We start from the raw sequence: 25,287 nt of genomic DNA on the forward strand, positions 1-25,287 counted from the left end.
ATTGGTAGGATTGGTGTGCCTTTGTGTATGTTGTATGAATTGCTGTGGAGGCATTTTTTAACACAGAAAGCAGTTCACTGTTGTACATATAATATTATATAACAAATTCAGTGGCCTTTGTGTCCTTCAATTTATTTTCTGCTGGATGTTTTGATGAAAGACATTCTATGAATACCATCATACCTAAATCAAAATGTATTCTATATTCATTCCTCTTGTTGATGTTGGATCCATTGCGTTATGAACATGAATGTGTGAACTTGCCCTCTTTCTTCTTGACCTATTCATCATTATGAGCAGCTACCCAGATCTTGTACCCCTATTTCTATAATGCATCATGGTGTACCATTTTGCGTTTAAATTCCTTGTCATGTCTTCATTCCTTAAAATTGCAAGAAAAAGCCTTGACGAAAAATGCCAGAAAAATTTAGAACTATAAAACAATGACTGCATTCATGTGACAGTTTTGAGGGATTTGGTAGGGAAGTGTAAGGCATGTACAGGTAGGAGATTTTCACAATTCAAATCATCAGTTTTGATCTAGCATCCTTTACTAGCTAATTAAGATACTTTAGTTTTATTGGATTCTGTTTTTACAAGAAGGCTTGGAAGGATGCATGAATAGGGGGAATCTTATCCAGTTTGATCCTGTCAGTTTCTGGGCAGCCTGTGTAAATAAAAAAAGGCAGCCTTTAAAATCAATATTCTTTTCAGCTCATGGATTCAAGCTGCTTTGGAAACAAACAGCAGGCACTTACACCTTTGAGACATCAGTGTCATCATCCAAAGGAACAAAAGGGAATTCAAGATTTTTAAATTAGCCATACAGGATACAGACTTAGCAATTACATACTGAAAAGGTTTACCCAGCATGGATAGAGGGTTGTGCGGATCCACTTAGATGTATCTGTTACTGATAGCTTTTAGTCCTCGGGAAGTAGTAAGGTTGCCCATTTGTTCCCCCCCTGCTCTTTGCTGTTAATTGGTTTCTTTTATCATTCAGATTTTGGAGTGCTATTGGCTCCCAGTAAAAGACTTTGTCCCTTGGAAGAATTAACAAAATAAATCCCTTTTCATCAATGTGTCTTTCAAGAATGTGTGAAATTCCACACCTCCATCTTTATTCCCAGCAGAATGTGGGGTGGGAGTGGGGGGTTGATGGGAGAGGACTGCTACCAATTAATCCATTATTGTGAAACCACTTGACTGTAGAAACATCAGACAGGTTGGCTATATGTTAATCCGCTTTTCTTTTTATTTCACCACCTTACAGTGATGCTTGCATTTGCTGCATTATAGCTTTATTATTTTTAATTATTGTTAATAAACATGATACACCTTTTGTTGTTTTTCTCCCACTGATATTCATTTAACCTCACTCTGTCCTCTCCCCCTCCCTGCCGAGCATCAACAGGCCCTCCTTCTGAGAAATGTCACTCCTTTTCAGTCCAGGAAAGGTTGATGAGGCAGCTGTCTCTCACCATGCAAAAGATGTAATATTTACACTATACACTGAGCATTCCAGAACTAACAGTAATTAGGTGTGAAATTCAGTATGCCCCATTTTAGAATACAATTACAAACGGAAAGGAAAGGAAAGAGAAAGGAAAGGCATTTTGTTGCAAAACACTGATCTTATTTCATATCAAGTATTTGAATCAAAATTAGCTTCTGTAAATGTAGCTTCTAAGACCTGGACAGGTATAAATAAAAAAAGAGGAGTCCATCTTTTGAAGGAATACCTTTTTTGAAGAGAACATTTGAGAGGCAATCAAGAGACAACTTCCCAAGATATTAACAATTTAATGTAATGAGGTTTATTTAGGTCAAATATTTTTAGTATCCTTTAGCACATTAATATCTGACTTTCCTTAAGGCTAACAGATGAGGAAGCCATCTTGTTTTCCACATCACTGGTTTTAACATGCTATAGCAGATTACCATGGCAACATAAGCTAGTGAGCCTGGTGTGAATGAAGACAACGGTGTAGGCCTCATTTCCTAAAAGCATGTTTCTACTAATGTTGAATCACCAATTAAAAGATTCTTTTCTGTCCGCTGGGGCTTCAGAAATGCAATTGAGTTGTGAAGGCTGCCTGATGAGCTGATGTATCTAGTAACCTTTATTAATTCTCTATAATGCTATGGCTTTGCAGATACATGAAAAACAATCCATTTTTATAATTTAATTGAGTGAATGTTCAAACATGAAATATTTCCTTGAAATAATGGACTGAGCCAATTTGTGCATTCAACTGAGGCAAACGTCTTAATCAAGGAAGGGAGCTGAATGTCCTGAACAATCTTACACTGTAACTTCTACAATATCCAGAGTAACTTATTTGTCATCATTTTCTGTCAGTGTACATGAGTCACTCATATTCAGTGTGTAAGCAAGGATTAATTATAGCTATGTTTAAAATAAATCCTGATACTAGTCTGTGGGATGACTCTTCCAACATAGCTTTCAGGCATCATTCATCTTTTCATAAATGCAAAACTATGACACATTTCCTTCTGTCTATTTTAAAATATGTAGAGATAAAATTAGATGTTTACAATTTGTATTTATCAGATCAGGGCTACTAAATGCATTACAAATCCCAGGAAGCTATATTTTTAAGCAGTGCAATATATTTTTAAAGATTATTATCTAGACTTTTGTTTGTTTTGCCAAGTACAACACCATGGATAGACCTGTCGTCAACTACCTGCAAAAAATCTTGGCTGCAATCCTACACACAGGCTACTTAAATCCTGCTGTGATTTAAGAAGGTCAACTGTGTGTGGTAGTGCAGTCCTTCACGTAGTGCAGTCCTTCACTTTTTTAGTTATTCAAAGAATCCAGGTAAGAGGTAGTTGCAGGAAATAAACTTGAAAGATATGTTTACAACACACATTGGGAGCAACTGACCAGGCACTGAAGTAGAAAACTTCCTCTGCTTTTCAACATAAAGCTCTCAGCAAGTCATACCGAAAATAACAGCGATAACACCACAGTGTTAAATATTAGCCTGGATTTTCAGTCATTCCATTGTCAAGGAGATGGTGTTCTACCTGTTCTGGCACTATCTATAAAGGATCAGATCTGCAGTCTGGGGGCACTCATTCAACTGGCTTTGTCACTGAAAGCCCATGGTACAGAGCACCTATCACTAATTGAGGCTGGTGTACCAGCTGCACCCTTTGAACAGAAATAGTCTGGCCACAGTTATACATGTTCTGGTAACAACTAACTTAGACTGCTGTAGCATGTTGTACTTGAGACTGCCTTTGAAAACTGTTTGCAGACTGCAATTTGTTTTATTTATTATTTATTTATTTAATACATTTCTATACCACCCAAAACGCAAGTTCTCTGGGTGGTTTACAAGACAATAAAAACAGCCAATAAAAGATTAAAACTTTTCAACAATTAAAATTAAGAAGTTAAAACTATTAAAACACAATTAAAACAGTATCTAATTAAAAGCCTGGGTGAACAAATGCATCTTGACTGCCCTTTTAAAAGTTGTAAGAGATGGGGAGGCTCTTATTTCAGCAGGAAGTATGTTCCAAAGCCTCGGGGCAGCAATGGAGAAGGCCCATCCCCGTCAGCCAGCAGACGAGCTGGCGACAACTGCACATGAACCTCTCCAGATGCTCTCAGTGGGCAGTGTGGTTCATAGCAAAGAAGACATTCTCATAAATACCCAGGGTCCAAGCTGTTTAGGGCTTTATAGGTTATAACCAAAACCTTGTACTCTGCCTGGAAACTTACCGGCAGCCAGTGTAGATCTTTTAAGATAGGAGTGATATGGTCTCTCCAAGATGACCCAGAAACCAATCTGGCCGCCGCATTCTGGACTAACTGCAGCTTCCAGACTATGTACAGAGGCAGCCCCACATAGAGCGCATTGCAGTAGTCAAGTCTGGAGGTGACCAGCAGATGTACTACTGTTCTGAGGTCATTTATCTCAAGAAATGGCTGGCGTATCAGCTGATAGCTGGCGTATCAGCCAAAGCTGATAAATGGCACCTTTGGCCACCACCTCAACCTGGGACACCAGGGAGAGTTTTGTGTCCAGAAGCACCCCCAGACTGCATATCTGTTCCTTCTGGGGAAGTGTGACCCTATCCAGAACAGGCAGATCAAAATCATTTCCTGAGTTTCGACCCCACACAATAAGTACCTCCAACGTATCTGGATTCAGTCTTAGCTTGTTACCTCTCATCCAGCCCATCACTGCCTCCAGGCAAGCACATAGGGAGGTTATGCTTTCTCATGATGACGTTGACATGGAGAAATAGATTTGGGTGTCATCAGCATACTGATAACACCCTGCACCAAATCTCCTGATGATCTCTCCCAGTGGTTTTGTGTAGATGTTAAACAACATCGGAGACAATACGGAGTCCTGAGGGACACCATACCGAAGTTCAGTTTTTGAACAACAGTCCCCAAGAGACACCATCTGGAATCTGCCTGAGAGGTAAGAGTGGAATGATTGCAAAGCAGTGCCTCCCACCCCTGACCCCCTCAGAAGCTCCAGAAGGATACTATGGTCCATAGTATCGAAAGCTGCCGAGAGGTCAAAAAGGACCAACAGATTCACACTTCCTCTGTCAATTCCCAATTCGAGATAATCCATCAGGCTGACCAAAGCAGTCTCCACCCCATAGCCCACTCGAAAGCCAGTCTGAAACGGGTCTAGATAATCAGTTTCATCCAAGACTGCCTGGAGTTGGGAGGCCACCACCCTCTCCATTACCTTGCCCAGCCACGGAAGGTTGGAGACAGGCCTATAGTTGCTCAACTCTGAGGAATCCAGGGCTGGCGTCTTCAGAAGTGGTGTAATAATTGCCTCCTTAAGACAAGGAGGCATCTTGCCCTCCCTCAGAGAAGCATTTATTATCTCTACTAGGCCTTCTACGACAACCTCTCTGCCAGTTTTAAATGCTGGGAGATATTTCCGGGATAATGTCTTGCCAGTGCATTAACAGTTCTATGATCTCCTGGTCTTTTCCCAATTTTAAGTACTGATGCTTACCTTTAAAGCCCAACATAAGTTGGAAATTGGGTCCTTTAAGGATCAGCTATTCCCACATCAACCTGAACGAGCACTGAGATGTTCACCAAGACTCTCATTCAGATGCTCCCACCTTCTGAAGAGAAGGGAGTAGCAACTGGGGAGAGGGTCTTTTTGGCTAAGGCACCTCACATATGGAATGATTTCCCCAGAGAAACCTGCCTGGCTCCTGCTTGGATGTCATTCTATTGTCAGGCAAGCCATTCATTCTCCCAGGTCTTTTAAACCACTATTGAGTTGGGTTTTATCTGCTATGTTTTTATCTGCTTTCTCAGTTTTTATTGTTATTGATATCTTAATATTATTGGCTGGCATACAGAGCAGTCTACTGTGGGCAGTGCTAAGTCATCTGTGGGCTCACAGTGAAGCATGGTGGTATGTACAAATACTCTGAGGAGCTCACCCATGAGGAGTGCACGAGCGGTTCATGCTGAATCAGTTCGCCTCAAAGCAGGGCCATTTCGGAGGTTCTATCATGGAATGAACCAGCGGCGGATCGATCTGTGATTGAACCAAACCAGGCCCAGTTCGGGCAACTGGTTTGGCACAGTAGGGAGTGGCTGGGCAGGGGCAGCAAAAGAGGGACAAAAGCTGCTTACCTGGCCGACACCACTGCCAGTGCCACCATTCGCCTCTGCTTGCCTTTATTTATTTATTTGTTGTTTATTTATTTGATTTGTATACCGCCCTTCCAAAATGGCTCAGGGCGTTTTACCTGGCACAGCCCAAAAAAGCATGCCCCCCCTCCTTTACCAAGCTGCTGGTTGGCAGTCAGGGCTGGAGCTAGGGGTTCTGGCACCCCCCTGCAACCCATCAATCGGTTCCCCCTCCCTCATCAGTATTAATGGCAAGCTGTACTGCCCCCCTTGCCCAAACTCCTTTACAAACTCTCAGTTTGTTCAAGCGATGCTACTATTTTTTCTTCAATATAATATAATTGAAGGAGGGAGGGCGCTGGAATCCAAGGCTCTTACTGCTTGACCCCCTCCCCCCATGGCAGTAGGAAAACACAGCTGGGGATCTGTGGTCGTTATCCCTGTCTCCCACCAACAGATAATTTTTCTCAGGCTCTGATAATGTCGGAGGGCCACTCCACACATGCAAAGGGGCACACCTACCCCAGTGAGAAGCAGGTCTCCTCTTCAGTTGCCCAGGAGGAAACACACAGTCTGCATAGGCATAGGCTCAGAGGATTACTTACCGCTACACTCTGCATATGCTCAGAAAAGGAGACATACACCCAGAGAAAGTGGTAGCATGCTCTTCCTGAGCACTCTGCATCTTCTCAGAGGGTCGCCCTTCCTCAGCACTTTTCATATGCTCAGAGGAGGCACATTCTTCCCAAGCACTCTGCATACAGATGCTCAGAGGCTCACCCTTCAGCACCGTGCAGAGGCTCAGAAGAGGCCCCATATGCTCCGAGGAAGAGGAGGCACGTGTTTCCTTGGCGGCACTCTGTGTATGCTCAGAGCAGGACTGCTCTTTCTCAGCATTTTGCATGCGCTCAGAGGATCCCTTGCTTCTACGTGTAGCAGATGCTCAGAGGAAGGGGAGGCACGCTCTTCCTCTGCACTCTCCATATGCTCAGAGGAGGAGGCGGCTGTGGCACACTCTCCCTTCCCACCAGCCTGACGCAACTAGGAAGTGCCAAACTCAACCCCCAGGAGGACGCTTCCTTCCTTCTCCCTCCCACTCTTCAGTAGCAACTGCGAGATGGCCTGATGTGAGACCTAGTCCCGGGCATCGGCACTGGCTTGATTGCCCCGTTGGCTTGCCCAGTGTCCTCCCTCCTCCCTCCCCTCTTCGTCCACCTCCAGCTGCAGCAGCCACTCCTCTTTCACCCAGGGAAAGGAGGTGAGCTGGGCTGCTGTGATGTGAACACCAGTCTTCCTCCTTCACTACCCCATGAGGGAGAGAGTTCCGTTCCTCATTGTTATGGGCTTGTTTGTGTTTGCTGTCAATGGGGAGCAGCCGTCCTCCTTGGAAGGGCTCTTTTCAGTTCCAACCTTTTGGAGGTAGGAAGCTGGTAATGGGGAAAAGGTGGCAGCATGGGGGATGGGAGCAGCACATGTCGGTGCCTCCACAACAGCAGTGCCCCCCCCCCCCCACCCCGCCATGTGGTTCTTGCTTACCGCATTGCTCCGGCCCTGTAGGCAGTGGCTCAGTTCTGGCCTCTGTACAAACTTTATGTTATTTAGGGAAAGGTTCTGAAAGTGTTATTCTTGTAGTAATAAGAAGTAAGGCACTACACAGTAGTGAATAGTGATCTGATTACTGATAAATAATTAAGAATATTTTTATATAGTAATCAATATAAACTGTTGTTTAAAAACAGTCACACTAATTAGCATTACACATGAGAATATGATGGTCAGAATTTATTTCTCAAGAGTAAATTGCATTATTAAATTTTGATTTTCTTATTATTTGAAAATGTATTGTTCACTTTTTCCTCACTAAGACTCCCTTGTCATTAATTGTTAATGGAAACCTTGTTTAGAGGACTAAATGAATGTTTATGAATGATTAATAACTGTTTATTAGCATTAATATTATCAAATAAATAGACTGTTCATAAGCATATCTGAAATACAGCACATCCCGAGAATCACAAGACAATGGACCAGATAAGGACAATGCAATGGCTGAGGGGAAAACCCAAGTACTGGTGTTGTGCAACTATCATTCACTTTAATTAGGGCTGCATAATGTTCTCAGATAAAATTTAAATAGTTTTCCAACAAGGAACTTCCTTCACTGTTAAATATATAAACAGTTATTCGTTTCTGTATATTTCTGGCTGTCTGAAATGATTCAAGGAAGAAGCAGCTTCAAGCTTGACAAGCCCTTTATTTGAAGAGCATTTTCTTTTGAGCTCAAAACACTTGAAATGGCCCATTCTGAGCTCAAAATATTTTGCACATGCCTAGCTACTTCTCATTGGTGGCATCAGTGTTTGTTTCCTTTTAAAAACATTTGTACCACCTCTTTCTGTGATCATGAGATAGTATCATACCTGGGGCACTCTATGGAGGAACATCATGGAGGCCAGCAGAAAACAGATGTGCAGACAAATTGAAAACTGATACTGTTGCCACCACCAAAGAGACAATGGAAGAATTTTTTAAAACAGAAAGGTAAGCCACCATTGCCTCCAATAAGAGGAAGCCCTCCCCATTCCTTCACTCCCACCCCCGCCAAATTGCTCATGGAAATATGTCTCCCCACTGTAGAAGTGACAAGGGATTTCAAACAGTTTTATTATTATAGTGGAAGGACATCTCCAAACTAGCTGAAAAGTTTGGGGATAAGGGGACGCTTGTTGGTTTTACCATGGCTCTTTGCAGCATTTTTATACACACATACAGAAGAAACTCATTATTCATGGCTCCACGTATCTGCAGGGTGTCCCATTGGCACCCTTTTTCAGTATCCGTGGATATGAAGGGATTAAAACCCATGTATCTATGGTTCCTAGAGGGCTGGAAGTGATTGCAGAGGACACTACCAGCCGCCAATTTGTCTCTCAGAGCCCAGGAGGAGCCATTTTGTGGCTCATTGGGGATCTGTAGAACATGCCACAGTAGGTTCTGGGCCATTTGGGGGGCATTTTGGCACATTTCCCCCTCTATCCTGGAACCTAGCCCCCATTTCCCTACAGCCCTAATGGCTCATTACTCACAGTTCTGTTACTCACGGCAGAAAGCAAGGAATGGAGCCCCCACAAGTAATGAGATTCTCCTCTATTTATTCTTGTACAACATGTTGCACATTCAGCTACAGCTCTGTTCAGATGTTATCAAAACTGGGGATGCTGTCCTTGTGTCCCCAAGCATGCTCTTGTCATGCTTGGGGACACCCAACTGTCCAACACTCTCAGAGATAAATGCTGTACTTGTGGACAGAGTCTTCCCGTGATTGAAACACTGCAGCTGGGGAAGAATTTGTCCACAGCATTTGTTTTTGCAGGCAAACACTGAAGGCGGGGCTTCAGAGAGCATCAGCACAAAAGCAGGGCTTGCAAGTGTTTTCTTGGGGATGCTGTGCATGACAGCAGGGCTTCTGTCTATTCTTTTTTTCCTCTGTAAGCTGAACAAACAGCAGTTTGCACATCCAATCACACATATTTTTCCCCATTGGAAATTCAGTCTAATATAATCAGAAATATGGAGCAACATTGATACTTTTCCACACCAAAGAAACTGCAATATCTATGCTGTAAACAAACCTGATAAATTATTTGGCCATTCATATGTACGCAAACATTTTTTGCCTGACAAGTGATACATTCTCAGTCTTCTCAATGAGCAGACAAGGTACTTGTTTCTCTTTCTAATACTCATTGTAGTCCATTGCCAATTTATTCATTTTTCACTACATCACTTGTTGATAGTAATCTCAGATGCCAAGTAATAGCATTTTAGTAACTCATTTTTATTTCCATTTAAAAGTAGTTGGTTGTACACCACTTTGAGCACTGATTTGGAAGAGTGGAATAGAAATCTACTAAATAATAAAGATAATTACTTTGGGCTGTGTGTGTGTGTGTATTAAATAGTGCTGAACTAATACATTCTTTGGGGCAAACATCATTTCAGCTTCTATTTCAATACATATAGGAACATAGGAAACTGCCATATACTGAGTCAGACCATTGGTCCATCTAGCTCAGTATTGTCTACACAGACTGGCAGTGGCTTCTCCAAGGTTGTAGGCAAGAGTTTCTCTCAGCCCAATTCTGGAGATGTCAAGGAGGCAACTTGGAACCTTCTGAGTGCAAGCATGCGGACACTTTTCCCAGAGCAGCCCCATCCCCTAAGGCAGTGGTTCCTAAACTGGAAGCCTTCAGATGTTGCTGAACTACAGCTCCTATCATCCCCAGCCACAATAAATTGTAGCTGGGGCTGATGAGTGTTGTAGTTCAGCAACATCTGGAGGCTCCCAGTTTGGGAACCACTGCCCTAAGGGGAATAACTTACAGGGCTCACATGCAGTTTCTCATTCAAATGCAAAGCAAGGTGTACCCTGCTTAGAAAAGGGGGCAATTCATGCTTGCTACCACAAGACCAGCTCCCCTCCCATACATATAGTTTCTTTATTACTTGGATTATTGCAATATTTAATACCTGAGGGGAAGCAACTTTGACTCACGAATCTTTGTGGAATGAAAAGGAACTACAGCTTGAGTCTTGCAAACACTTCAGAAAGACCACTTCAGACATTAACCAAAAGTCAAGTCAAAAATGCCATGATCAAGAAACAGTGTGAAGCTGCATATAATATTGCCACTGTAATCATCATCATCATCATCATCATCATCATCATCATCATCATCATCCCCCAGTGAGGCACTACCTTGGCATGGTTGTGGGGCTTGTGTGCTCTGATGAAGGTGAGAGCTATGCCAGAGGTCCAACCATACTGGACAGGTCTCACCAGAGGAGCCAGACAAAGAGTGCCTCTCCCATCAACAATATGGTGAGACGTAACTTTAATAAATCTATACTGGATCGGTTGTCGCCCGGGTCAGCAAGGACTGGGCCAGGTGCTATAGTCCCTGGACATCTGGTGGCAAGTGGGCAACAGGACTCAGGATCTTCAGTTGAGCAACCAGCTGGAGACAGCAAAGTTACTGGAAGAAACGTCGCTTAACCGAAAAAAATATATGAAAAATGCCAACAAGGAAACAATGATCTGCTATTACAAGTCTAGTCCAACTAGAAGAGGATATTTTAAAAGAATGTACCAAATTTGGAAAGAGAAGCATCCAGATACAGAAATAACAAAACAAAGGCTAGCAGACCAGAGAAGATTCATAATAAGAAATAAAGTATTCACAGGAGTTGAGCTGGAAGAACTGCAAAGAGCAACACAGGCTCAAGATATGGAAGAAGAATTACCACCAACTGAAGAAGTTGCTCATGCGCAGGTGGAGGAGGTGTCAGAAATCGAGGATGCCACTGTTCCTCAACTGTTTCAAAATCAAAACCAGGCAACCGCCCCTTTGCCTTCACCTCAAAAACCCAAATGCCATGTAACAGAAAAGCAACAAGAACTAAAGCAAAAAATAACTGAGCACATGAACCAAACATGAACCTCCCCTTTGCCTTCACCTCAAAAACCCAAATGCCGTTTAACAGAAAAGCAACAAGAACTAAAGCAAAAAATAACTGAGCACATGAACCAAACAACCACCAGGGTTCGACTTCCAGCTCTAAAAACAGTTGCCAAAAAACAACTTGCTCAGGCATTAAAAGATGTCAATGCTGCACTTGCAGAAATAACAAGCAATAATTTGCAAGAAACAAACCAGCTAATGTACAGTGCAGCAACAATAACAACACAAGAGCTCGGATATAAGATCAGTGGACCTGTAAAAAAAGAAAGCAGTACATCACCTAAATGGAAGATTAGATTAGAAAATAAAATCTCCAGGCTTAGATCAGATGCTAGTAAACTGAAAGATATGAAAGACAAGAAGCTGAAGAATGAAAACACCAAACAGTATCTGATCCAAAAATACCACCTAGATTCAAGGAAACTTAGAGAAGTCCTGGAATTAATAAAGCAGCAAATAACAGCAGTGTCAAAGAAGATTAGCAGATATGAAGCCAGAATTACACAACACAGGCAGAATCTCCAATTCCAGTTGAATCAGAGACGTTTCTACCAAAGCATAGAAGGAGAAACTGCAAGAAACGTAGAAACACCAAATAAAGAAGAAACAGTGCAATTCTGGCGGAAATTATGGGACAATCCAATAGATTATAATAAAAAAGCAGGCTGGATGAAAGAGGTCAAAAAATGTAACCAACAAATGCAAGATCTTATAATAACACCAGAATTAATAAGTGAAAGAGCAAAGAAAATTAAAAATTGGACTGCGCCAGGCGACGATGAACTGCATGGCTTTTGACTTAAACACCTAACTAGCCTTCATAAACAACTATCAAAATAGTTCAATCACATTTTGCAAGGAGGTGATATTGAACAATGGCTAACAACTGGGAAAACTCATCTCATCATGAAAGACCCAGCAAAAGGTGCAGTTCCAAGTAATTATAGACTGATAACCTGCCTGCCAACCATGTTCAAATTATTAACTGGAATAATAGCAGATGAAGTGATGCAACACTTATTAACTAACAAACAGCTTCCAGTTGAACAGAAAGGAAGTTGCCCGAACACCAGAGGCACAATAGACCAGCTGCTGATTGACAAAATGATTTTAGAAAACTGCAAGAGAAGAAAAACAAATCTAAGTGTTGCATGGATTGACTACAAGAAAGCCTTTGATTCATTGCCTCACACATGGATACTAAAATGTTTAGTAACAAGTGGTGCCAGCAAAAACATTCAGATATTTCTTTTAAAAAGCAATGAGCATGTGGGGTACACAGTTAAAAATCAATGGCGAGGCACTTGGACAGGTTAGCATTAGAAGAGGCATTTTCCAAGGGGACTCACTATCCCCTCTGTTGTTTGTAATCACCATGACCCCACTTTCACAAATACTAAACAAAACAGGCCTCGGAGACCAAACATCTAAAACATCCAGTCAAATCAACCATCTGCTGTACATGGACGATCTGAAGTTGTATGGAAAGTCCTAGTCAGAAATCGAATCACTGCTAAACACTGTCCGTATATTCAGTAGCGATATAGCAATGGAGTTTGGACTAGACAATGTGCTGCACTAATAATGAAAAGAGGAAAAATAACAAAAACAGAAGGAATAGAACTGCCCAATGGAAGCAAGATCAAGAACCTGGAAGAGAAAGAACCTTACAAATACTTGGGCATTCTCCAGGCTGATAACATCGCACACACTGCAGTTAAAAGAAAAGTTGGAAGTGAATACATCAGGAGAGTTAGAAAAATCCTCAAGTCCAAACTCAATGGTGGGAACACCATACAAGCCATAAACACCTGGGCTATACCTGTTCTCAGATACACTGCAGGAATAATAGACTGGACCCAGGCAGAGCTAGAGATGCTAGATCATAAGACCAGGAAAATCATGACCATCAATCATGCTCTGCACCCCCGCAGTGATGTAGATAGGCTCTACCTCCCTTGCAGCTCAGGTGGAAGAGGAATGCTGCAAGTCCATCAAACAGTAGAGGAGGAGAAAAGAGGCCTTGAAGAATATATCAAGGACAGTGAAGAAGATGCACTTAAAATGGTCAAGAACGAGAAACTATTCAACACCAATGAAACAAAGCAGGCCTACAAGAAAGAACAAGTCAAGAACTGAGCAGAAAAATGGAGAAATAAGCCCCTGCATGGTCAATATTTGCACAATATAAGTGGAAAATCAGAAATCACCAAGACCTGGCAATGGCTTAAGAATGACAACTTGAAGAAAGAAACAGAGGGTTTAATACTGGCTGCACAAGAACAGGCACTAAGAACAAATGCAATAGGAGCAAAAGTAGAAAAATCCACAACAAACAGCAAGTGCCGCCTTTGTAAAGAAGCAGATGAAACAGTGGACCACCTGATCAGCTGTTGTAAGAAGATTGCACAGACTGACTACAAACAAAGGCATGACAAGGTAGCAAGGATGATACACTGGAACATCTGCAAAAAATACAAGTTACCTGTAGCCAAACATTGGTGGGACCATAAAATTGTAAAAGTTGAAGAAAATGAAGATGTAAAAATATTATGGGACTTCTGACTACAAACAGACAAACATCTGCCACACAATACACCAGATATAACTGTAGCCGAGAAGAAAGAAAAACAAGTCAAAATAATCGACATAGCAATACTAGGGGATAGCAGAATAGAAGAAAAAGAAATAGAAAAAATCACCAAATACAAAGATCTACAAATTGAAATTGAAAGGCTGTGGCAGAAAAAGACCAAAATAATCCCAGTGGTAATTGGCGCCCTGGGTGCAGTCCCAAAAGACCTTGAAGAGCACCTCAACACCATAGGGGCCACAGACATCACCATCAGCCAATTACAAAAAGCAGCTTTACTGGGAACAGCCTATATTTTGCGACGATATCTATAATAACCAACAGTATTGATGATAAAATCCAGCCATCCCAGGTCCTTGGGAAGGACTCGATGTCTGGATAAAACAAACCAGTCAATAACACCTGTCTGACTGTGTAAACAAGGAAAATAATAATAATAATAATAATAATAATAATAATAATAATAATAATAATACTACAATTTGTTACAAAACAAATTCTCAGCATTGTGCTAAGCTTTGTCAAGACAGAAGGTAGAGTCATGGGTAGCATCTGTTGAGGATTCATAAAGAACTCCTGCAATTTCATTATTCTGCACCAAAAACTACCACAACTGTAGTTCATCTTATTTTTGCACACCAATCATCAGTGCTTGCATTTCTCTTGCAGGTATATCAGATTTCCCCAGTATTCGAGCCATAACATTTTGTCTCTTGGAAATACAATTCCCCCGCCCCCGGTAGCTTCTTCAGCACCATTGTAGATTCTGTATTGAATGTGGTTGCACATGAGTCCTATTAAGTGACTAGTAATGAGCAACACAGCTCTCTGTACATTCTCATACCATGGCCTCCTTCTCACAGAGATGACCCAGTTGGTCAATGCCCCACCTCTCTATCTATGGCTTCTGTATAGCTGTGGTAAATATACAGAATGTACTGTACAAGGTTGCTGTATAATGGGGAAAAGGTTGTTTGGGACATTCTTGAATTTATTTTGTGAGAAAGCCCTACCGTACAATACCCTACCCTAATAGGATTGGTTGAGCTTGTGCAGGCCAAAATATGCGGTGTGTGTGTGTTTTTGACCAAGAATTATATGATGTTGTGTGAAGCCAAAGAATGAGCTTCAGGAAGTTTCAGTAACAGGGAAGGGTTTGGAGAATCCCTCTTTTTCTTTCCATCAGCAAAGGATTACCTCCATTAAACCTAAAATATGTATGTAAAATATGTATTTAAAACAAATGAATCACATTATGGGTTTTCTCACTATGACTAAGTGCCACATTTCTTTGACATTCTGATTTTCATGTAAGGGAGAGCTGTGCAAAGAAGTAGCTTGCATTAGAGCCAATTACTTCTGATCTTACCTCAAGTCAATTTGGGCTACCTAAGCAATGGAACTGTGCAAAGAGCATAAAGTAAATAGTAAATAAAGTAAATAGTAAAGCTGAAGATATTGTAAAATGGCAGAGTGTTCTGGGTACACTAACCATATATAAACTAGGATACCTACATCTGTCTGAAATAATTCAAGAGCTCAATACATAACTGTTTAGGCCTACAGATGTGACATACTATCCCAACTAGAATGCTGCTTGTAATCCCACTCAGCTATTTCTGCATGAAATTTGTTCAGTTCATAAATAAATAGATATTTAAGTGGGATGCCAACTCAGCAAACAATCTGGGATTTGTAGGTCAAACAGGCTCACTATGGCTTGAACATTCCAAGTGAGAAAGAGTCTTTATACTAGTCCAAGGTTATGTTTGTACAATCGTTTCCCCCTCAAATTGGTCATCCATCTCTAATTAACAAAGCATCAAACTGGTGAGCAGACATGTTCTTATCTTTCTTTGTTAAACAAATCCTCCCACCCATTCAATATTTTGAAGCCCAAAAACTGTGGACCCAAAGAATATAAAGCTGCACATGCACATGGACAGGAGTATAAAGTTTATTTATGTATTTATTTGATTTATTTAACATATTTCTATACCACCCAAAACTTGCGTCTCTGGGCAGTTTACAATTAAAATCATTTAAACATTCAAATCAATTAAACAATTAAAATCATTTAAACATTAAAATCACTACAATTAAAATCAATTAAAACCCGATTAAAAATATTAAAACTATAAAGTTGTTCATTGACTGCAAGAATGGAGCAATCGCTTCTGGGTTAGGGGTGTGCAAACAGGTTTGACCTCGAACCTGTTTGTTTCGACTGTCTGGCACCAGACCAAACACCCCCCCCGGTTCATTTCGGTGCCAGACTGAACACTGCCAGCCATTCAGGGGTGTTCATGAATAGAAATTTAAAAATTAGTCACTTACCCCCTCTGGGGGTTGCTAGTAGGGATGTGCAAAAAATTTCGGGCACAGAATGATCTGTGCCTGAAATGAACAATTTCGGGTGATTCGGGGCTGAACCGAATCACCCCCGATGTCCCCTGAATTTTTTCGGGCACGAGCCGAATCACCCGAATTTCGGACCAAAAAAATTCGGGTGATTCGGTTCATGGTTGATTTTTGGTGAATTTTTAAAGTTTTAGTGACTTTGGGGCAGTTCGGGGGCATAGCATGGGATCTGGGCAAAAGAATTGGGGTGGGGTGGTAGTGCCTAATGGGTGCAGGCTACCACCCCAATTTCAGGGGGATTGGGCAAAGGGCTGATTTTTGGTAAATTTCTGAAATTTTCATGTCTTTGGGGCAGATTGGGGCATATTGGGGCAGAAAGTGGGGCCTGGGACAGAATAGTGGGGTGGGGTAGTAGTGCCTAATGGGTGGAGGCTACCACCCCAATTTCAGGGGGTTTGGAGAAAGGGGTGATTTTTTGAGAATTTTTGAAGTTTTAGTGACTTTGGGGCAGTTTGGGGGCAGAAAGTGGACCTGCCCCAAAATAGTGGGGTGGGGTGGTAGTGCCTAATGGGTGGAGGCTACCACCCCAATTTCAGGGGGATTGGGCAGAGGGCTGATTTTTTGAGAATTTTTGAAGTTTGGGTGTCCTTGGGGCAGATTGGGGGCAGAAAGTGGATCTGCCCCAAAGGAGTGGGGTGGGCTGGTAGATAGTGTCTAATGGGTGGAGGCTACCACCCATCCCCAATTTAAGAGTGATTGGGCAGGGGGTGAATTTTGGTGAATATATTTTTATGAGGTTTGTCTTCATAAGGTGAAGTGTGCTAAATTGATTACTTCCTCATATTATTCATAGTAAAGGAAAGTGTGAAAAAGTGAAAGTGGGGTCATGAGAGTTGTTTAATTGAAAAAAATCTCATTTGCTATGATAGAATGAGAATTCACACCTCAGAAAAAACTTCTGAGGTGTGAATTCTCATTCTATCATAGCAAATGAGATTTTTTTCAATTAAACAACTCTCATGACCCCACTTTCACTTTTTCACACTTTCCTTTACTATGAATAATATGAGGAAGTAATCAGTTTAGCACACTTCACCTTATGAAGACAAACCTCATAAAAATATATTCACCATAATTCACCCCTCTGCCCAATCACTCTTAAATTGGGGATGCGTGGTAGCCTCCACCCATTAGGCACTATCTACCAGCCCACCCCACTCCTTTGGGGCAGATCCACTTTCTGCCCCCAATCTGCCCCAAGGACACCCAAACTTCAAAAATTCTCAAAAAATCAGCCCTCTGCCCAATCCCCCTGAAATTGGGGTGGTAGCCTCCACCCATTAGACACTACCACCCCACCCCACTATTTTGGGGCAGATCCACTTTCTGCCCCCAAACTGCCCCAAAGTCACTAAAACTTCAAAAATTCTCAAAAAATCACCCCTTTCGCCAAACCCCCTGAAATTGGGGTGGTAGACTCTACCCATTAGGCACTACTACCACACCCCACTATTCTGCCCCAGGCCCCACTTTCTGCCCCAATATGCCCCAATCTGCCCCAAAGACATGAAAATTTCAGAAATTTACTAAAGATCAGCCCTTTGCCCAATCCCCCTGAAATTGGGGTAGTAGCCTGCACCCATTAGGCACTACCACCCCACCCCACTCCTTTTGCCCAGATCCCATGCTATGCCCCCGAACTGCCCCAAAGTCACTAAAACTTTAAAAATTCACCAAAAATCAGGATTTTTCCCAATCCCCCTGAAATTGGGGTGGTAGACTCTACCCATTGGGCACTACCACCACATCCCAAAATTTTGCCCCTGGGCCCCTTTTTACCCCCCGAATTGATTTGGATTCGGATTAAATCCAAATCCGAACCGAATCAAGGGTGATTCGGGTGACCCAGATTTGGGCACAAAACAGAACAGGGGTGATTTGGTTCAGGTCCGAGCCGAATCACCCGAAAACCCGAATTGCACACCCCTAGTTGCTAGCATGACTTCGGGGAGCCTCCAAAGGTGCCTCTACTCTGGCCTCAAAAATTGCCCCCTTGCCCTGTTTGGGCACTCTTTGGCCCCTTCTGGACACTCTTTGGCCCATCCTGGCCTCACCCCCATCACGTTGGTCATTTTTGAGGCTGCTGTGCATTTTTGAGGCTGCTGTGCTTGGGCCTCTGTGTGGCCTGGGGCATGACCAGGCCATGCAGAGGCCAATTAGGCATGCACAACGGCCTCCAAAATGGCCACTGCGATGGAGGTGAGGCCCAAAATGGGCCAAAGAGCACCAGAACTGGGCGAAGGAGGCAATTTCAGAGGCCAGCAGGGGGAGGCACTTCCGACGTGCCCCCATGACCTTGCTAGTGACCCCCGGAGAGGATAAGTGTATATAAAAAATAAAAATTATTTGCAAGCCCCCCAAAACTGAATCAAACAAGGGGGGTTAAAGGGGTACCAGACAGAACTGGCCTGGTCCAGTTTGGGTCCAGTTCAGACTTGAAGCAAACCGGGCCCACTAGTTTTGTGCACACCCCTATGCTGGGTTAGGGTCTGTGATTTGAGTTGGAACATTCCTAAAGTATGTAGAATTTAGCTGTGCGTCCATAATAAAAAAAATGCTAGCTCTGCATGTACAAAACTAGAGTTATTAAATTAACAAGCCTGCTTTTCACATGCCTAGGATTAGTGCTAACCAAGCAATGCACAGGTTCACCTGGGTATTCTTTAAGTTCCCTTGAGTGTACTTTAATTAGGATATCATTAGAAGGAACTTTTGAATTTTCTCCTAAGTTGGGTCCACAGGATGTGGGGACTGCCAGCATCCTGAATGGCTTTAACAGAGGTTTAGATAAATTCATGGAGGATACATCTATCAATGGCTACTAGTCTAAGGGCTATAGGCCACCTCCAGCCTCAGAGGCAAGATGTCTCTAAATACCAGTTTCAGGGGAGCAACAGTAGAAGAGAGCACTTGCTTTTGCCTGTCGGCTTCCCAGAGGCATCTGGAGGGCCACTTTGTGAAACAGGACGTTGGACTAGATAGTCCTTGAGCCTGATCCAGCAGGGCTGTTCTTATGTTATGTTCTTATGTTCATGTAGTGCACACCTCCAATGTCATCTGCAGCATTTTTCTGTGTATCTTAATACATAATTGGGAGTAGCACACTTTATGTGCCCTGTTCCAGTATCTAGCTGCTGTAATGCAGCAGGTAAGAACATGAGCTTCTGAACTCATGTTAAGTGGGGAAACAGTTCAAATTTCATTCAGTGATTAATTCACTGAGTGGCCTTAGGCAAACCATCATGTTGCAGCATTCAGTTCTCTTTCTTAAATATGGTAATTATAATGATGCAAGCCTGCCTTAGAGGATTGTTGTGAAGTTTACGGCATTGCTTTATGTGTGAAGTATTGGCTGATATATACACCAAGAATGCACTGGTGTGGTGTGTCTAACAGAACCTAACAACTAGCTGCACCAGTGCAGTGTGGAAGCAGATGTTTTTGACACCCTTCCCTTTCCCAGGAACTGGAATCCCTCTGAGTCACCCAAAACTATGTTCCTGAAGGTTGTGCAGCTATTCAGGACATATTTTTGGGAGGCACAGAGGGCTTCCTGTGGAAAAGGAGGGTGTCAAAAATTGCCACTTCCCCTCTGCACCACTGCAATTAGTTAGGAAGTTCTGTTAGGGTGCTCTTTCGCTACATCAGTGCATCCCCGCTCTGTATGTCAGCCAGCAAATTTAAGAAAAGCGATGGTAGGCTAAAGGCACAATCCTGCCCAAATTAAGCATTTTTAGTTCTCATTGATTTCAGTGGGAGAGTTAGCCAGGTACTTACTCCCATTGGAATCAATTTAAGTTTGTTTTTTTAAAAAAGAATTTGGTTGGATAACGTCCAAAAATCTTATGAGTATTTAGGCTTCCTCTTCTACAGTAAGGTGACAAGGAGGAAAGAGGGGCGTTTAATGCTTTTACACAGTCAGACGTATGGCCTTTTTATACCTTGCTAAATACATCAACATGTGCAACATCAAGGCAGGGGGATAAAATATATTAAAAGAGAGATCCCTGTTGGAAAAGATTGTCATATACATACATTCATGTATTCAGCTTACATTTCTTAAAAAATTAAAACGTGAGCAATGCGGAGAAGAAAGGGGAGCAAGGGGAGTCCTGGAACAAGCTGCAAAATGTTTGTCCTAATAAGCTTTGCTGATGCAAAGAGACATCATAGAAATACCTGATACCTATTGTGCAAAATATCAATTTCTATAGGGAAAAGCAAGCAGGAATTGAGAGCAAATTACAACTGACCACACAGTATTAAGTGAAGACTGTGGAAGCTTCTAACAGCCTATGATAGAAGAAATCATGTGAAAATTGATCAGTGCAGATACATCCTAAGATAACATTTGGGTATGTTAAGTAGACAATTTAGTATAACTCCATTTCCCTTTCAGGCCCTTTTTACCAACCTGCATTGCAGCATGCAATCACTTTTTGTTGTTTCATTTTTGACCCAGGCAAAAGTAGAAAAGCAAAAATGGGCAATAAATCCCTTTCTTGCTGATAGGTTATGTTTTTGCAGAGGGGCAATTTAAATTGAATGATAAGCAAAATAATTTTCAGTCGGATGGCTGAGGAAGGAAATCATTGTTGCTTTGTGCACAGTGAACCATGAAAACCAACCTGACACAGGTTGATTTGACTGTGCTAAACCAAAACCAATGGGAGGGGGAAAAAGCAAATGCTTTCTTATTGCAAATAAGAAACAAAGGGAGATAACAGGTAGGTTACTTTGAGAAAGTAGATCTCTTTCAAAATCTGAAATGCTGTTTCTCAAAAATGTCCACTCTCATAACATCACACACAAACACACACACACACCATAGCAAAGTTCCTATTGCAATTATGTTTTATTTGAAAATAGCACAATGAATATGGGTGGGTCCATGGGTGGCAGGGGTGCTGAATCTCTCTAAAGCCGGGGGTGGTGCTCCCTTGGCTGTAGGAGGCAGTCATTAGGCCCCTCCCAAGAAAGCCCTCATTGGACTCAAATGATTTAAATAACTTTGGTCAGTGTCTAACCTCTCCTTCTTGGGCAAGGTGTTAAAGAGCATGGTGGCATCTCAGCTCCAGACAGTCTTAGATGAATCTGATTACGTGGATCCTTTCCAGTCTGGCTTCTGACCTGGATACAGGACAGAAACTATCTTGGCTGCCCTGGTGGATGACCTACACTGGGAGATAGAGGGAGTGTGACTGTTGATTATCCTGGACCATTCAGCAGCTTCAATACCATCAACCATGGTATCATTCTGGGACACCTCTGGGCTGGGATGTGGGGGCACAGTTATACAGTGGTCCCGCTCCTACCTGGAGGGTCTTAATCAGAAGGTGGTGCTGGGGGGTGCCTGTTCCACCCCTTGACCTGTGGCAACCTATGGGGTGTCACAGGGTTCTATTCTGTCCCCTATGCTGTTTAACACCTACTTGAAGCTTCTGGGAGAGGTCATCTGTGGGTGTGGGCTGTGGTGCCATCAATATTCTGATGACACCCAGCTCTACCTATCTTTTAAATCAGCAGACACCAGGGAGGCAGAGTATGCTCTGAACCGGGGCTTGGAGGCTGTTCTGGACTAGATAGGGGCAAATAATCTGAAACTTAAACCAGATAAGATGGAAGTGCTCTGGGTTGGTAAAACTGACCATCTGAGCAGTGAGGTAAATCTGGTCTTGGACAGGGTCACACTCCCCCTGAAAGATAAAGTCTGCAGCTTGGGCATTTTTCTGGACCCAACACTGTCCTTGGAAGCAGAGGTGGCAGCGGTGTGCAGAAGTGATTTTTACCAGCTACGGCTGGTACACCAGCTGCTACCCTACTTGGAAAAGCAGGACCTGACCTCAGTAGCTCATGCTTTGGTACATAAGAACATAAGAATATAAGAACAGCCCTGATGGATCAGGCCCGAGGCCTATAGTCCAGCATCTTATTTCACACAGTGGCCCACCAGATGCCTCTGGGGAACCCACAGGCAAGAGGTATGTGCATGTCCTCTCTCCTGCTGTTGCTCCCCTGCAACGGGTATTGAGAGGCATAGTGCCTCTGAGGCTGGAGGTGGCCACCAGACTAGTAGCCATTGATAGACCTTTCCTCCATGAATTTCTCTATGCCCCTTTTCAAGCCATCCAAGCTGTTGGCCATCACCACATCCCATGGCAAAGCATTCCATAGATTAATTATATGCTGTGTGAAAAAGTACTTCCTCTTGACAGTCCTAAATTTCCTGGGGTGACCCTTGGTTATAAGAACATAACATCCAGATTGGACCACTGCAATACACTCTGTATGGGGCTGCCCTTTAAGATAGTTTGGAAGCTTCAGCTGTTCCAGAATGCTGCTGCAAGGATGCTTGTGGGTGCAAGTCGCTTTACAGGTGTCACACCCATCCTGCCACAGCTTCATTGGTTACCAGTCTGCTTCCAGGCTAGATTCAAGGTGCTGGTCTTGACATTTAAAGCTCTACATGGATTGGGATCGGGATACCTATCAGACCACATTCACCCAAATGAACATGCCAGGGCCCTCTACTCACCATCACAGGCCCTGCTCATGGCCCCACCACTAACAGAGATCCAATTGGCGGGCACTAGAGATAGGGCCTTTTCAGTTGTGGCCCCTCGGCTTTAGAATGCCCTCTCTGTTTTTTTAAAAACAATTAAAACACATCTTTTAAAAGAAGCTTTTAAATGTTTCATCTACTGCTTATATCTAGTAGGTTCTTTAGTTACGATAGCTCTCAGTTTTTAGCCTTTTAAATAACTTTTAATTTGAAACTTTTTTTAAAAAAACGTGATTTTAATTGTGTTTTTAGCTGGGCTTTTTAACCTGTTTAACTTAATTTGGTTAACTTTCCTAGTTTTATTTTACATTGTATCTATTTTATTAATGTTGTGAGCTGCCCCAAGCAGTAGTGTAGTGGAGGGGAGGGGTACAAATATTGTAAATAAATAATAATAAATAAATATCATTTAGAAGAGTGGAGTGTGTTGGTTTTTTCTGCTAACTTACATCTGAGTAAAAATGCTTAGAATCAAGATAATCCCAATACTGGGGAATTGCCCATACTAGAGTGGGGTGGGAAGCCTGCAGTAGTCATAGAAGCTGTTCACACGAGCAGCCAAGAGTGGACTAAGGCAGCAAAGCCCACTCTTGCCTGTGTGTGAGAAGCCGTGGCAGCCGCGTGGCACTGGCGATGCTGTGGCGGCAAACTCGTTGGTGCAGCCACCCTCTTAAATGAGGTTAAGGGAGCGCTCGGTCACTTAACCCCATATCCCTGCTCATGTGCAGTACCCGCTGCTTTTAGCCTGTGCAGCTGGGATACCCATAATGCACCACGCACTCACATGGTGCATTATGGGAGTTTTGAGGGCAAGGAGGACACATCCCATCCCCCAACTGTCTGCACTGCCGGGGGCTGCTGACAATCCCTTGAGTGAGTGATCCACCCACCCAGGAGAAACTAGGGATCATCTGCAGGGAGGTAAGTGTTAGCAGCCTTCCTCCCTGCACTCCCTCAAGCCCTGTGCTTCCTCCCTGCTCTGCCTCAAGATTATTCTGTTCTTCTCGATAATCATGAGAAAGGGCTCATAGTGTAACCATAATGTAGTCGAACTATTAATTAGCACATGTCATATCATTACAGTACATATATCACCATGGTACAAAATACAGTACAATGTTTTATGTTACTGTAATGTAGTCATGTGATGCCTCAGTATGATCATTACATAGCAGAAAAATTAAACAGACAAAATTCACAATGGATAACTAATTTGAGAGCACCTTTCTCCATACCTTTTAGTCATGCTGTAACTATTTCTCTTATGGCAACTGCTGATTCCCCAAATTCTTTAACTTTTAAAAATGGACAGTTTATCACATCAATCTGGATTCAAATACTTCTATTGAAATAGATTCTACTGGAACCATACCCACTCTTAATGGGGCTCAACATTTTGATTGCCTAAAATTAATGATCTCAACGTTATTGCTTCGAAATGCTGATTAGCTAATGCCCCATTATGGATATATCTCCACTCCTCCCCTCTCATCGCAAGCTAGCCCGAACTTTTGAAGTGGTGCACCATGAAAATGCAGGTGTGGTTTTCTAGTTGGATAGCACTTCACTGAGACTTTGTTACCATCTTTCCATAAATGTGACAGGTTCACATGTTTGACCTCTCATTAATGGAAGCTTTCTGCATTGAGGAAATTTGGCCTCCATGGATGTTCAGTGGCCAGAACTGCCCTGCTGCCACTCAGACCACATTGCTGGGAAGAGCGATGGGGTTAGGTGCCCTTTCACAGCTCCCCTGGCCACCCTTAGAAACCTTTTGAAGGCAGGCTTCCCCTTTGCTTGTAAAGGGGAATCCTCACCAGATACCCCTTTACAAGCATCACCCCTCAAACCATTTTGAAACAGTTTGACCTGATTCAATTAAAAGGACTGGACACTGGCCAGTTCAACCAAACCTGTTTGTGGACCAGCAGTTTGGTTTGAATTTGGTTTGAATTCAAACCAAACCACCAAAAATGGCTCCATGCATACGCCTACCAAAATTTCACGGGTGTCCTTATCAATCCTATAAAGATTGAAGAATTAAGGAGGAGTTATGGTCCCTAAATTAAGAATTAAAACTATGAGTGGCTGGAAATTGGCATCTATAGCTGACCCATGGATCTATATTGAACAAACTATATATAACAGTCCTCTGCAGAAACTCCCTTGCGCACATACAGGAGGCCCGGGTTCTGTAGTTTTGTGGATAGTAGTCTCCTGTATCCTCCGACGGGTCTTGGAGATCTGGTTTCTTTATCCGAGGTACAAAAAATAGGCTGTCTTTGCCTATCCGCAGTTCCTGAGGGGCTAGAAATGACTTCCAGTGTCAATTTGGGCCACCATTTTGGAGCACTGAGTCATTCTGTGGCTCTTTTTTGCCTGTATATATAGCTCCCATAAAAATGCTTGATCTGGGGGCTTTAGGGGTCCTTGCTGGAGAGCAAGGTACTGTGCTTTTCTCCTCTTATTTTGACTCCCCCCTGCTTTTGCTTTTTTGGCTCCCTTTTGGTGTGAGGAACCTAAC

This window comes from Hemicordylus capensis, chromosome 1 (assembly GCF_027244095.1).
Source record: "Hemicordylus capensis ecotype Gifberg chromosome 1, rHemCap1.1.pri, whole genome shotgun sequence".
Classification (NCBI taxonomy): Eukaryota; Metazoa; Chordata; class Lepidosauria; order Squamata; family Cordylidae; genus Hemicordylus; species Hemicordylus capensis.